The 15,474-nt window shown below is 44.1% G+C and overlaps 1 long non-coding RNA gene across 1 annotated transcript; it reads right to left on the bottom strand.

The window, feature by feature from the left end:
• Window positions 1-990: 990 nt before the first annotated feature.
• LOC143262229 (uncharacterized) lies at window positions 991-6,897 on the bottom strand. The gene is made up of 2 exons (XR_013036124.1): window positions 6,121-6,897; window positions 991-2,049 (listed from the first exon to the last, which is right to left on the bottom strand). It is a non-coding gene; the product is annotated as an uncharacterized LOC143262229 (long non-coding RNA).
• Between the last annotated feature and the right edge of the window lie 8,577 nt (window positions 6,898-15,474).

Here is a 15,474-nt window from a genome sequence, read left to right as displayed (position 1 = left end):
TTACTGTGCCGCTATCAGGCGGTTAAGTCGCGCGCCATGCGGCTGACTCGTAAACACACGGAGGATGGTTCCGCGGATAGGAGAGACCGGGATAGGGTACGGGGGATAGGACAGTCGGCCGATTTCGTGGCCAGATAACCCCGCGGTCCGTGGGCCGCGCGGGCCGCGGGCCGCGGTAGCTGCAGGGGCCGCGTAATCTTTACGACGGAGCTAGAGGAAACGTCATAACTCGTGGCCATGGCCGTGGCCACCGTTCGCCGAGTTACGAGCGTTCCCCGCGCGAATAACGCGCTAATTGAATGAACGGTGAAACTCTGCTCTCCCCCCACCCCCCGTTTATCTGCCCGGCCGGATCTCTCCGATCGTCGCCGGACCCGTCGCACAGCGGTCTCTGCCGGTGAGCCAGCGATCCGTGGCCAAAATTATTTCAGCGTCGTTTCGAAGATCAAGGTTATGGTATAGTAGGTCGTTGAATTCGTCTCGACGCCGGCTACAATATTGTCGAGTCGAAAATACGTGTTGACACGTTAAAAATCGAGGGTGACCAGCGTTTCCTATGAAAGAAAACTCGTCTCCGGAAGTTTTTATATTCCAGTTCGTAGAAAAGTGAATACCGAGCAACTTTTGTTCGAAACATTTTTTAACGAGATGGTCGGGAGTGTCCGAGAAAACGTGCTTTGTTTTGGAATCGGATACGTGCATCGAGGGACGGCGCGCTTGCCGCTTCGCTGTTTACCCCGGCGGCGAAACACACCTCCGGCTTTGTTTTTCGAATACCGCGGAGCCGACGGGTGCGGGGGGATGCGCTTGACATTGATACGCCCTCGGTAACAATTGAATCGGCTTTCGTGCAAAGCGAGTCTCGTTTGAACGACTTTCGACAGTTTTTCTGTAAGCCGTCACAAAGTTTAAATTATTCTATGCATTGCACTGTTTATACGTACGATAAACAATGGATGCAAGGTACACGAATAAATAAAATATACCAGCTTGCCGACGTAATAACATAATACAAAATTTATATATCGATAACCTGTAATAATTAATTTAAAAGACGAGTCCCTTTAAATTGTCATTACCAGGTCTTCGCGACGTTACACTTTATTACTAGACCGCGGATTTTTGTGCAAAATAGAAATTTTCGCAGACGATCGTAAGAAACGGAAATGAAATAAAAATAAATCGTCTCTCTCAATAATTTTGATAAGTCGAGAGTGGCGTAATGAAATAATTACATTCTCCTCACGTCCTCACAATTTTATGCTTCAACCTCCTATTTTTTACCATAAATGCTTGAAAATCCGTGGTCTGCTTATCGCCATACCGCGTTGATCTTTACGCAAAATAAAAATTGTCTACCACGATTGCAACAAACCAAAGCAAAATAACGCTTCGTTTTCTCTCTTAATATATTCGATAGGTTGAAGATAATGCGGCAGCATTCTTAGAATCTGATATAGTCTCCCCGATGTTTTGTTGTCCCGGCTGCGAATTTTTCTCCAGAAACGCGTGAAACGATTTCTAAAACTACGAAGAGTTGTGAACCCGTTCGAAAGGAAAAAGAAAACAATCGTGGAAAATACAAAAGTTGGAAAACGGACTTTTGGCCACGGATCGTTGCTCCGCGGACCACACTGCGCTGCTTTTAGAAACGGAAGTTCGAGCCGCGGTGTGTATATCTACTCTGCGCGCGTTCGCTCGAGACTGGAGAGACCGATCGGGCCCGTATCTCGGGCCTCTACGGTGTGCAGCGGCCCGGCGTTATGGCGCCGTTAACGCGATACGCGACAACGGCAGGCCGCGGGGTTAGGTTTAGACGTTTAGAGGATGGCTGGAGAGGCGGCTCTTCGAGGTGCTCTCCGGCCCGAGGACGGTTTTATGCTGCCTAATGAAATGTGGATCTTGATAGCGGTGCTCCGGGCTCGCTTTGTCTCCTCCTAGATGGTGTTCGGGAGGATCTTTCGCTCGGGGTTATTTCCAGTGTTCGCCGGGGATGGAACCCCTTTGACCCTTGAACGGTCGCGACGGGTGTTTGACACCATTTGACAGCTGGACAGGATTTATTATCAGAACGTTAGGATTTATTCGGTGGAACTAGTCAAGTAATAAAATATAATATGAAAAATAAAATGTGATAAAATAACAAATTAAATTATATATGATACAGATACACTTTTATGTATATATAGATATATATTTTTTATATATTTTATATATTTCATATATTTCACGTATTTTATATATTTTTTATATTTTATATATTTTATAGTATATTTATATAGTATATAGTATATTTTACTATATTTTATAATACATAAAATGTATATATTTATATATATAAACGTGTATATATTTATATATATAATCATGTATCATTTAATTTGTTTCTTAATTTTATTATAGCGTAGATGTATTTAACACTAACAAATTCAATGAAATAACATATTCAAGCTCCAACAATAAAATATAATATAAAAAATGAAATATGACAACAAATAACAAAATTAAACGATACATGATACATCTACTACTATAAAAAATAAAAAACTATATAAGCAGATGTATAGATGTATTTAACAATAACAAATTAAATTTCCCACTAGCAGCACAGAGTCGGTGCTTATAGATTGAATTCTCACTGTTTACTTGCTCCCTGAACGCTCGACGTTCGAGCAACATCCGCGGAGGAGTGTAACAACGAGAAAATCGCTCGCGAAATGATAGCTCGCAAAGAGACAGGTCCAGTTAGGACATCCATCGAGGCCGCGTCCAGGGTCCCTGACGAGCGGGAGCAGGCGAAACGCGGCACGATTACCAATCTAATTCAACTGCCGGATCGTTAGATACGACAGCGGCGGCCTCGTTAATACAGTTAAGTAAATACGCCCGTAATAACAGATAGCATTACGAAGGAATAGATTTTCGCGGTCACGCAACTCGGTAACCGGATTGCCGAGGCGGATTACATTGGTCGGCTCTCGTCTCTCTGGCTCTTGGCTTTCGGCTTTCGACTATCGGTTCTATACTGTTCTATACTATTACTCTCTCTCTCTCTCTCTCTCTCTCTCTCTCTCTCTATTTTTTGGCTTCTTCATTCACGGCGTTATTTCTCTCTACTCTCGGTTCACTATTTTCTACTCTCTGCTTTCTATTCTTGGATTTCTACTCTCGGTTCTATACTGTCTACTCTCGTCTTTTTACTGTCTACTCATGGCTTTCTACTCTCTACTTTCAGCTGTCTACTCATGATCTTCTACTCTCTACTCACTGCTTTCTACTCTCTATTCACGGCCATCTACATTCTACTCACGGCTTTCTACTCTCTACTCACGGCTTTCTACTCTCTGCTCACGGCTCTCTACTCACTGCTTTCTACTCTCTAATCACGGCTCTCTACTCTCTACTCTCGTCTCTTTACTGTCTAATCACGGCTTTCTACTCTCTGTTCTCTACTCACGACTCTCTTCTACTCTCTACTTTCGGCTGTCTACTCACGATCTCCTACTCTCTATTCGCTGCACTCTACTCGCTATTCTCGGCTCTACTTACGACCCCTACTCTTTACTCTCAGCTTGTCGACTCACGGCCATCTATTCTCTACTCACGACTTTCTACTCTCTATTCTCTACTCACGGCTCTCTACTCTCTACTCACTGCTTTCTACTCTCTAATCACGGCCCTCTACTCTCTACTCACGGCTCTCTACTCTCAGCTCTACTCTCGTCTCTTTACTGTCTGCTCACGGCTTTCTACTCTCTACTCTATACTCACGGCTTGCTACTCTCTACTGTCTACTCACGGTCCTCTACTCTATACTCTCGGCTCTCTACTCTATACTGTCGGCTCTCTACTCACGGCCCACTACTCTCTACTCGCTACATTCGGCTCTCTACTCTGTACGCACGGTTTCCTACTCTCTATTCTCTACTCACGGCCCTCTACTCTCCACTGTCTACTCACGGCTCTCTACTCTCTACTCTCAGCTTGTCTAATCACGGCCCTCTATTCTCTACTCGCGGCTTTCTACTCTCTATTCTCAACTCACGGCTTTCTACTCTCTATTCTCTACTCACGACTCTCTACTCTATACTTTCGGCTGTCTACTCACGATCTTCTACTCTCTACTCACAGCCCTCTACTCGCTACTCTCGGCTCTACTCACGTCCCCTACTCTCTACTCTCAGCTTGTCTACTCACAGCTCCCTATTCCGTACTCCCCACTTTCTACTCATGATCCTCTACTCTCTACTCTCAGCTCTCTGATCTTCACTCGCTCGCATCGGCTCTGTCGGCGGTGCTAGATGCTAGTCACGGACACCGTTGGGCGGGAGGGGGGGGGGGCGAAAGGAGAAACGTGATTTTACTCGGCGATAGGTTATAGTTCACGGAGCGAGCGCGCGTTATCACCGTGATTATTCCAAACGCAGAAAGCGTCGTAACTCCAGGAACGTTGTGTCCCTGCCACCGATCGCAATGCCGCCGCTAAATTACCAAGTAACCGGCTGCACTTGGCCGCATTATCGACACTGCCGTCCATGACAATTGTCGGATTATTGCCCGTACACCAGGGACGTTCGATTCACCGCAAAAATTCGATTTACATACAATCGTATTTCATTGTTGTAATTGGAGAAACTGGAAAGTCACTGTTAACAATTTTTAGTGCTAACAATTGCTGTTATGCTGTTACCGTTTGCATCGTTACCGTTTATTAGCTAATTATCGTCAAGCTGACCTCTCATTGGTCACTGTTTTTTAATAATAACTAGTAAACGGAGCCGCGAATTTTATTTTCGCCAAGGAAAAAGTCCTCAGGAGACCTTCATCTCCCGGAAGTACCATAATTTTGGGACACCCTGTACATCTTCGTTAAATAATAAATATTTCTTTCTTATATTCGACATAAAAATCTGGCTCGTATATACGGAAGTTCTCCTCGTATGTAAAATAACTTTAACTCGGCGGTATGTGAAAAAAAGCTGTTAAAAAAAGTTGAAGAAAGATGGCGGGCAAAGAGAGAGAGAGAGAGAGAGAGAGAGAGAGAGAGGCCGATTTAACCGCGGGGTTAAATTTAGGCATTATCGCGGCGATGTTTCTGCGCGGCGCGAGATTAATTCCGCGATGAACGATAATTGACGGCACTTAGGACTAATGGAGCCGATTCCGGAACGGTCTTTATAACGATCTGCGCCGATACCGCGGAAGGTCAAACGCGTTTCGCGAAAACGTTCCGGCCGCGGCGCTGTTCGCGACGCTCCGCGGCGGATTCTCGTCTCGCCGTGGCCATTCTTCTGGTTATCTGCGGCTCCGATGTCCCCGCTTTATCAAGATTGAGGGCCATTCCCGGGACATCAATTCTGTTTGATGGGAATAACAGCGTTCTTACTTTCACGAGCACGTAAACGATGACTTGTGATTAGAGGTCCCGGGGTTCCCAAGCGCGTTTATGGCCCCGTAAAAGTCTGTAAAACTTTTGGGAACGGATTAAGCCGAATGTTTAACTCCGTTTCGGATTTTATGGTTGAAAGTATTATAATCAAATTGGCAGGCGTGAGTCGAGACTGGCTCGATCGACCGGCGTCGTTCGCTCGCGACAAGGACGCTCGCTTCTTCGACCGGATCGAGAAATTCAGAGTGACATTTCGTCCAAAAAATCCTGCTACAAATTTTAAATAATGTACTCGTTCGAAGCTAGAAATGTTTAAAGACAGTATGCACTTGTACGTGTAAGAACTGTTTTCCTTCTTTAAATTATTTTTAAGATACTATTTAATGCGTGTATCTGTTTTTTTTTAACGCGAAGAGCAATCTTTTGCGATAAGAAATCACGTCTTTTATTAACGAATAACAAGAATAATTTGTTGGAAAATTATGCTGATCGCAGTAAGAAAACCTCGTCGTCCTAACCTAACTCGTTCACCTGGTCGAGTTATTAGTATTTAAATATTTTTATAACATCAGCAGCTGTGAAAGAAACCAGTCTATTTTTGACCGGTTCGGTAGACCTAACCTTAACCGGTGATAAAAGTCGACAGGACGTCGACTCGAGAAAATTAATTTGTTGTTAAAACGACGCTGAAATCGTTGAACCACTGTGCGGCGCGGCGGTCTATTACTCACCGAGCGTGTTCGCCGTCACGTTGCAACTATTTCCGTAATATCGCCGTGCCCCTGGTCCGAGTGCGCAGGAAACAGTATCATTTTCAGCGCGGTGAAGGCGCTCTAATGGCGGAATAATAGAGCACGGAGCGCGCGGGTTTCCGAGAGCGGCCGAGAAAACGGCGGCTCGGCGCGGCGCGTCGGGATACCGGTCTCTCGACGTCTCGGCTCGGTTCGGCTCGGTTCGGCTCGGTTCGACTCGACTCGGCGCGGCTCGACGTCTCGAGGCGGCCGAGAAAACGGCGGCGCGGCGCGTCGGGGTACCGGTCTCGACGTCTCGGCTCGGCTCGGCTCGGCTCGACTCGACTCGACGCGGCTCGACGTCTCGAGGCGGCCGGCAATAAACGTCAGTGAAAACGGTCGAAGATTAGCCGAGATAAATCTAATTGACCGCGGCGGAATAAGATAATAACTGCATAAATATCTATCGGGCGTCATTGTTGTCAGCGAGGGCAGCAGCCCGGCACTGCCGCCGCGTTGTCTGCGGCTCGGATAGATCGGGAACGGGGCACAATGCGTCCGTCGGTAGCCGGGACCGGCCGATGCGCCCGCTACCGTAGATAGTTACCGGATAGATGCGGAGATACGCCGTACAACGAGCAATAATAATCTTATTCGCTGTCAATCGGCCGACTCGTGTCTCGGGCCCATTGAAAACCCGGCGCGCCTCTTATCGGCCCGCCTTTGTCCGCGAGAAAATCCGCGGGACCTTTGTCCGGTACGAACGATCGATCGATCGATCGAAAATTCACGATGTGTAAGTTTAAGAACATTCTGATCAGACTTTTCTTTCAAATGCAAAAGAAATTTTTTCGTTAACGTTTACACGTTTTCGAAGCTTTCATTTATTGTGAAATGCATTTTTCTAGGTTATGTCAAGTTAGCGTACTTATTTTACTGATTTATATGTGTAGATAATGCGACAAGAAAAGCTGTTTTCTAGGTTATTGAGTTAGTTTACTTATTTTGCTGATTTATATTATATATATATATATATGCTTAGATAACGCAACAAGCTTCTGTTTACTGAGAGAAGCATTTCTTTTAGGTTATTTAATTAGTTTACTTATTTTACTAATCTGTATTATATGCATAACTGATGCAACAAGCTTTTATTTCCTGCAAAGAGCATTTTCCTACGTTATTTAGTTAATTTACTTATTTTACTAATCTGTATAATAATAATAATAATATTTGTGATCAACGGGAGCATTTCCTGCGTTACAATAGTATGAAATTAAAAGAATATAAGTAAATGATAAAGAGTGTTTTTCAGGTAGGTGAAAATCGAATTGCGATGATAATAAAGATTTTAAAAGAGATTTTAGCGGCAAGAGAGGTCTAGGTTATGTAGCGATACTAGAAATTAAGAAAAGTCGATTAAGGCAGTTATGGTAACCATAAAGTGTACGGTGAGTGCAGAGATTAAATATAAAATATTATTTTAACATACCAAATTGTGTAACCCACAATTACACGAACAAATGCCCCACGGTATCCAAGAACAATTGTAAAAGTTTCTCAACTGTTCTAAATAGATTGCAAAATTACCTTACATGAATACTGTTCAATTCCATATAAATAAGGTTATAATATATTCTAAAATAGAAAATTATCATGCCCTATTTACGTTAAAATTTACTGCACTTTTATCACGCATACAGACGTCTCTTGCACACGTGTGCGTGTGCGCATCGTACACGCGCATGTCCGACATCCGACCGAAAAAGGCTCCGCCGTGACCTCAGCCTAACCGTCGCTCGGCGTCGACCGCAACACGGGTCACGTGACCGTTCTGTTTACATTTTCCGCCAGTTCCTCGGCGAACGCAAGCGCGCAGCATGTAATAGGGGATCATCGTTCGCGCTCGTCGCAAGCGTTCCACGGGAGCTCTGGCTTTCACTGGCGCGGCGGAAACGAAGAAAATAACACGGCGATCGTCGTCGTCGTCGACAGGAAAAACAGAAAGAACGATCGAAAATAAATTTCCGGAGGGAGTTTCGTAGCGGCTCGGGCGCCGTGAAACGAAATACGAGGCGCGCCGTGATATAGTGCGGGGAAAAGGTTAGGTCCCGCGCCGCGATACGTTACACGCCTGGAACCCTCCTCGCGAGGCTCGCGGGGCCCGAGACGAAAACTAGTAGGGCGAGATGACTCGGAGCGTGGCTCTGCCCGGAGGGTTCCTATTATACGAGCCGGAGCAACCGAGTCATTTCGATGCCGGGATTAAACGTATCTCGAATGAAATTGGTACTCGTTGCAACATTGAGCCGCGCGCGCCGTCCCGTCTGCCTTCCTCCAACGTATCCTCCTCTGCTCTCCCCTCCCCTCTCACTCTAAGCCTCACCGTGTCCCTATCTCCCTCCCTTTCCATCTCGCGCCGGTTTCTCTGTCGTTCCGCAGCGCGCGTTCCGTCGGTTGGCCGACTGGCTAGCAGCAATAAATATGCTGATTAAGCGGGAACGGACCGCCGGTTAATTTGCAGTATATCAGTATCCAACAGTGTATTTTAATTGGTCGTGAAGCATTATTGCAACGTATAATCAATGACGCCACACATCAACGAGTCCCTTCGCCGTCCCTCCGCCCCCCACTCTCCCTATTAACGGCAGCGAACGTAACCGGGAATCTCGGGAAAATCGGCCGCGTTCGGCGTCGCGCGCGTCCCGTCGCCGAGCAGCGTCCCACAGGCGTGACTTTGATCGAGCACGCAATACTTTAGCGCCGTCGGGATGCCGCGCGTGAAACCGGCCGCGCGCATGCGCGGCATCGAGTCGTTCGTTCCTCGCGCCCGCGGTCGCGGAAAATTAAATGTTTCGGATCGTCGGTCGTCGATCGGGACGTTTCGGTGCGAACTTCGCCGTCGAATTCTGGATCTCGTGTCCTACGAAATGTGTTGCGCGCAAGGTTAAGGCCGATGGTGGACGTGAACGTGACAACACGCGTGCGCGAAAGGAAGACATAGAATTTTTACGGTGCGCTGTGGACTGGATTCTGATCTTTGTATGGGCCGATGTTTTTGTATTTTGTAACAGTTGGAAATGGTGCGGTGGAGCCGGTTACTGTGCCGCAGAGTCGGACGTTGTTGGAATGAAATTCTTTTCGTAATGCATTGCGATGTAGAATGTTTTATTGGACAAATATTTCGAGCATATTCTCCTTTTATTCGATAAAGTATTTCGGATGAATTCGTGGAATTAGAAACAGGGAAAAGCTGGCAAGGCTGACGTGCAGACAATCTATTATTTATTATTATTATTAATTATTTATTGCTATTATTATTGTTATTATTAATTATTATTAATTATTTATTACTATTACTACTACACTACTATTATTATTATTATTATTAATTATATATTACTATTACTACTACACTACTATTATTATTATTATTAATTATTTATTACTATTACTATTATTATTATTATTAATTATTTATTACTACTATTATTATTATTATTACATTTAATATTAAACATGCCGAGGTAATCGCCGACGCAAAATGAAGAAATATTGCGGAATATGATTCCGAAATGCCAACACATTTTTCGACAGAACAGCATATATAATTGTCAAATTTAAACGTTTATATTTCATCCTTAATGTCCAATATCTGATACAATATCGTCCCATTGTGCGCTGCGGCGCAGCGAGATGCGATTGTTGCCCAACGATCGTTGCAACGAGTCGCAGATTTCGTTGCAAAATCGCTAAAAGGTCTGCATCGCGGAGCGGCGCGGCGCGGCTCGGCTCGGCTCGGCTCGGCGCGACACCAATCCTCGTGACGGCAACCTTGAAGCGTCGAAGCCTAGATGCACTGGCGAGCGTGAGACTCCGGCCTATTTAGCTGCATCGTTTCACTTTACCGCGGGGGAATCGAGATCGTGATACTTTTCATCGTTTCACAATTGAATAGATCAAGCTTCGACGCCCTCCCTCCGTCCGCAATTCCACTCTCGAGCCTTCGCAGAACCGATCGGACTGAAATCGCGGCTAACACGTGTCACCGAGTCCGTTGCACCGTCGTCCCCGCGTGGCGTCGTGCTTGCTCGCGCGGCGCATTCGATTCTGTTCCACTAATTGCCGGTAGGCGCATCGCTCGCGGTGCAATTGCGTTCGTTCGCGGGGTTGCAATCAGCGCCGAGCGATTAATATTTTAATAAAGACTTTTTAAAAAATATTTTGATGATTTAGTCTGATTTCAATTTTTCATGTTTGTCGACTTATGGAATATTATAATAATATATATATATTGTAATAAAAAAATTGTTGTATCACGATCTTAAATAGCTCGAGCATTGTCAAATTTGTTTATATCAATTTCATATGCATAAAATAATACAAATATAAAATTGTTATCATATATATAATAATATATTTTTTTAAATATATATAAAAATTATACATATAGTTATATATATATAGTTTATTATATATATATATAATAGTAATAATTAATATAATTATTATTATGTAATATCATATAATATTGATTATTATCAATATTATGATATTATATTGATACATTTATTTTAAAATAAATTATTATATATACAATAATAATAATTAATATAATTATTATCATAAATAATAAATATTATTATTATTTATAATAACAAATATAATTATTATTACATAATATCATATAATATTGATTATTATCAATATTCCGATATTATATTGTTACATTTATTTTATTTAGCCTTGACACAATTTTCAACAGTCTTCGAAACATAAACAAAGATAATGTCCACGTTATCTCGGAGACAAAAGAATAAAAAACAACGGAATATTTGGGGGGGGGGGGGGTTAATTCCCACCCTTTAATGTGAATTTACGTGAAAAAAGAAAACTGTCCAATATCGTCAAAAAAAGGGTTAACGGAAGAAGCAATAAATTTGTATTCCGAATGACGATAGACACAACAATAATAATTAGCGGACCGTCGGAGCGAGGAAAAGAGGACAGAGGTTTATCCTTCGCGGAACGCCGATCGATAATTTCAGGCGAGACCCGAAGGAAGGCGATCGACGATTCGGTTGCGCGGTGTCAACGTTCGAAGACGAAGTGCCTACCCGGTGACCAGTTGGAAACCAGTCCCGCGCAACTGCTATATTCCCCACCGCGAAATTCCTGGATCGTGAAAGCTTGTCTTACTAGTTCTCATCAGTCGCGGCAGCCACCTTGTGCCTTCTTCGGGGGTCAAGACCTCTCCTTGCAACTAACTCTCCCGGATCCCCAATCTCTTAATCCTCCACGGTTGCCCGGAGACCCGGCGCACGGGTATCGTCGTCGTCGGTCTATAAATCGTTGGCTTCCAGGATTTCCATTTCTTCGAAGATTAGAATCGCTTAAGGGCCGGTACCTTGATACTGGTTAATCCGGTCTTGTTTGCCATCGATCTGGAATCCTATCGCTTTACTTCACTTACTTTCTATTCCGCCGGTCAAATATAATTTCCGCTCGCAGTCCTCTTCGAACACACCGAGTCGACGGAACCGGCCAGGAATCCGTCACCGTCGTAGCCAGGTAGAATCTTGATTAACGGAGCCGAATTTTCCTCGATTTTTTTAATTATTTGGATCTTTCATTGTTCCAAGCAATAACGACAATCTATCGTCTTATATTGTATTAATAATTTATCGAAAATAAAGGGAAATTAACTGTCAACTTTGAATTCGGATAATCGAGGTTCTACTGTACAGAGATACTTCTGAGGATAACTGAACTTCGTGTGGAAACTCGTATAAATATAATAAATATAATTAATCGAATAAACATAAATTCGTGGTTTCGTAATGGTCTTGTTCGTTTTGTCTGCACGGACAATACTCGTGGACGTTCTATGTTGAACGTATAGTCCTCGCGCGACTAGAAGGCACGTTCCCCTTCTTACTAGCTGCTCCGCTGCGCTAGCGTTCCCCCACTTACTAGCTGCCCCACTGCCGCTACCGCTCCCCCACCAACTAGCTGCCCCACTGCCGCTAGCGTTCCCCCACTTCATAGCTGCTCCACTGCCGCTACTGTTCCCCCACTTCATAGCTGCCCCACTGCCGCCACCGTTCCCCCCACTTACTAGCTGCCCCACTGCCGCTAGCGTTCCCCCTCTTACTAGCCGCCTGACTGCCGCAGCTAGTAAGAAGGGGAATGTAAACGCAAAGGTGTATTCCTGTCGCGCGAGGACTGTAGTACGACTTTACTTGACGTCTGTGTAAAAAATCAGTGCGTCGAATATAAAAGTGATACGTGAAATTCGAAACAATGAGAATATTAAATCTATTGCTATCTATCTATTTTCTTTAATTTAAAAAGATAGTCATCATCCTACGACGATTTTTCGCGGAGTTGTTGCCACTCAAAGTTGGCCGATTTTTATCGAAAATTTGCCTATGTTATAATTTTGTTGAGCAGTAAGTTGAATTAAATTGAAATGGAGAAATCAATATTTAACAATTGTGTGCAATAACAATTGAATACTTAATGCACTCCCATAAACTTTATATTCTGTAAAAAAGATATAATGTAATAATAATCTTTTCTCTTTAAAAATATAATAGAGACGATTTGAGATTTAAGGTTATGTCTATGCCTATCCTAGTGGTAACTAGCACAGTAACTAACGCCTAAACACACTAGGTTCAATTACTGTGCACGATAAACGAACTACTGAGATTGCAACTGAAAACAAAAAAATTCGAATAAACAATCACTGTTTTGTTTTTCCATAATTCATTTTATCGGTACAATTAATATCGCGATACCTAACCTAGAACAATTTATTTTACCGAATATCGTCGTTCTCACTGAAAAAATATTATTATTTTAATTCAACAAGTAAAAAAAAGAAATTCGACACGCCTCTCGCGATAAATATAAAGCGAACTATGCTACGAGACCGAACAAAGGGCACAGTAATTGACTATTCCACGGTAAACTGGCTCTACCGGCTACCCTACGGTTTCCGAAGGCGGACACTCTCGGCACGGCGCGCCGCGCCGGCCTCAATTTGTCCGAGTGTTTAAGCGCGCGTTTCGCGCGTTTCTATCTCTCGCGAGCCACGGACCGGAGAGTTTCCGAGCGGGTGACCGTATCTATCGGCGACGATCTCGCGAACGCGAAACGCGAACGCGGGGGGTTAGTGGCCGGCGGGGGAGGGGGAACGAACACGGGATCCCTCGAGTAGATAAAATGGGAAACGAGACGCACCAGTGTGGAGGGGGTGTGTGCGCCGAGCGGGCCAGCCGTGGACCGGCGGGGGGGGGGGGGACGATAATCGCGAACGAACAGTACGAAGGAATTTAATGACCCGCGGCCCGGTCACGGCGACCGAGTCCTTTCCCGTTCTTTTCGCCGATCCTCGCCACCCTCTCCGGTTTCTGGTGCGTCGCGCGTCCGACGGGACGCCAGTGGCAACAAGGATTCTACTGACCTTGAGAAGGCAGCGCTCCGCCGATGCGACGACGAGCACTTTTTCCGTTCAACGTATTCTGTTTCTTCGACTCGCCGCGCCGCGCCGCGACTCCCCCCGCCCCGCAGCGCCGCGCCGGCCACGGAATCTACCATTTCATCGAATCGCGGACCATTGGAGATCTCTCCGCGCGGTTGCAGCGTCGTGCAAGCGGTGACCGTCGCTTAAAATCGTAGACCTAGGAATTCAGCCGATTTAGTAGGTAACAACGGTAGAACGTGACTAACTTGTGACTATATAATTGAGTAAAAAATTGGCAAGTAAAACTAGGTAAATTTATAATTATATAACTAAGTATGTGTAACTATATATAACTTGTAAGAATTAATAACTATTGAATTAAATAAGTATTGAACTAATATGTCTATGTATGCGTGTTAGTAGTTTTGTTGTAAGTGAAAATCGGCTGAATTCCTAGGTGTACGAATTTAAGTGGCGCCGCTAAGAATGTCTTAAACCGAAGAATGTAACTAAAAGACTCAGCGATATCTGTCAAATTATTTCTATATTTTAGTTGTCTATGCAAGAGTCGAAAATAAATTGAACTATTTAACTGTGGACACAATCGTCCAATCAAATACATTTATAATATATATATATATTAAATAATAGTATATATATTATAAATTATCTTGTTAAATACCTTTTCTTTTCCTATTATAATATATATTATATTTAATATATATGTGTTTATAATATATTAATATATAATAATAACATAATATATATAATAATTTAATATATATGTAATATATATATAACCTAATTTATCCTCAGTCATTTCCCACGAACCCACGAAGATAAAAGTCTCTTAAAGTTCGCAGCGTTCAAGGATCGTTGAAATTTCAAATTCCTTGGAACCAGCGACGTTGCCGCGGATCAAATTTTCTGCAGCGATTTCACGTACGAGAAAAGACACGTAATGTCTGAAACGGGGCTAGGCTAAGAGAACGCGCGAGAGCAATGTTCCGGCGTGGAACAAGAAAAATCGGAAAATTGGATATATAGACGTGTAATTCGAGGGAATTTAACTGCTGTACGAAACGGCCGCGCGGTAACGTTGTAGCCACTGCTCGCGCCACCGTGAAACCAACCGCTGTTACCTTCGGCTAAATCGAAGGGGGTTCACGGGATTTCCTCGCTAAATCTAGGTTGGGTTCGCGGAATCTGGAGCGAGCGCGCCACGCGCGTTGTCCACGGCGGACTCGTGCGCGCTCAACCGTTCCTGTCCCACGTTCCACGTTCCACGTTTCACGTTCCACGTTCCACGTGTGTCGTGCCGCCCACGCGCGGCCGATTCCGAGCACGTCGATACGGCTCTCGGTTATCTAATCGCGGCGGTGCTCTATCGTCGACTGTGTTCATTGTCTCTGTTTCTTTTCTCTCTCTTTTTCTCCCTCTCGAGCTCTCTCTTTCTCTTTCTCTCTGCCTGCCTCTTTCTCTATTCCTGCCGACCAGACCCAGCGGGCCAGGATCAGCGACGCGTGTACGCAAACTTTACTCGTTCCATTAGATTTTCTACTCGGATAATCCGGCGAGCGGTGTCACGTTCCTCGACTGGACTTGAGAATGGGTGCCACGGTGCTTTGCTTTGCTTTGCTTTGCTTTGCTTTGCTTTGCTTTGCTTGCTGGAAATCCGAAATTTGTCTCAGCATTTACCTAACCTCCTGGAGCTGCTATTTACGTACTGTGGGGTGAGCAGTTGATGTGAATTTCGCTTGCTTTCGGGAATAATTTATTACTTCTTATTTGTCGAATAAGATGTACTAAATATATAATAATAATAATATATATATATATATATATATATATATATATATATAATATGTTTTTGTTCGCATATA

Source organism: Megalopta genalis, unplaced genomic scaffold (genome assembly GCF_051020955.1).
Source record: "Megalopta genalis isolate 19385.01 unplaced genomic scaffold, iyMegGena1_principal scaffold0100, whole genome shotgun sequence".
NCBI lineage: Eukaryota > Metazoa > Arthropoda > Insecta > Hymenoptera > Halictidae > Megalopta > Megalopta genalis.
This window is presented reverse-complemented; position numbering and strand designations above follow the sequence as displayed.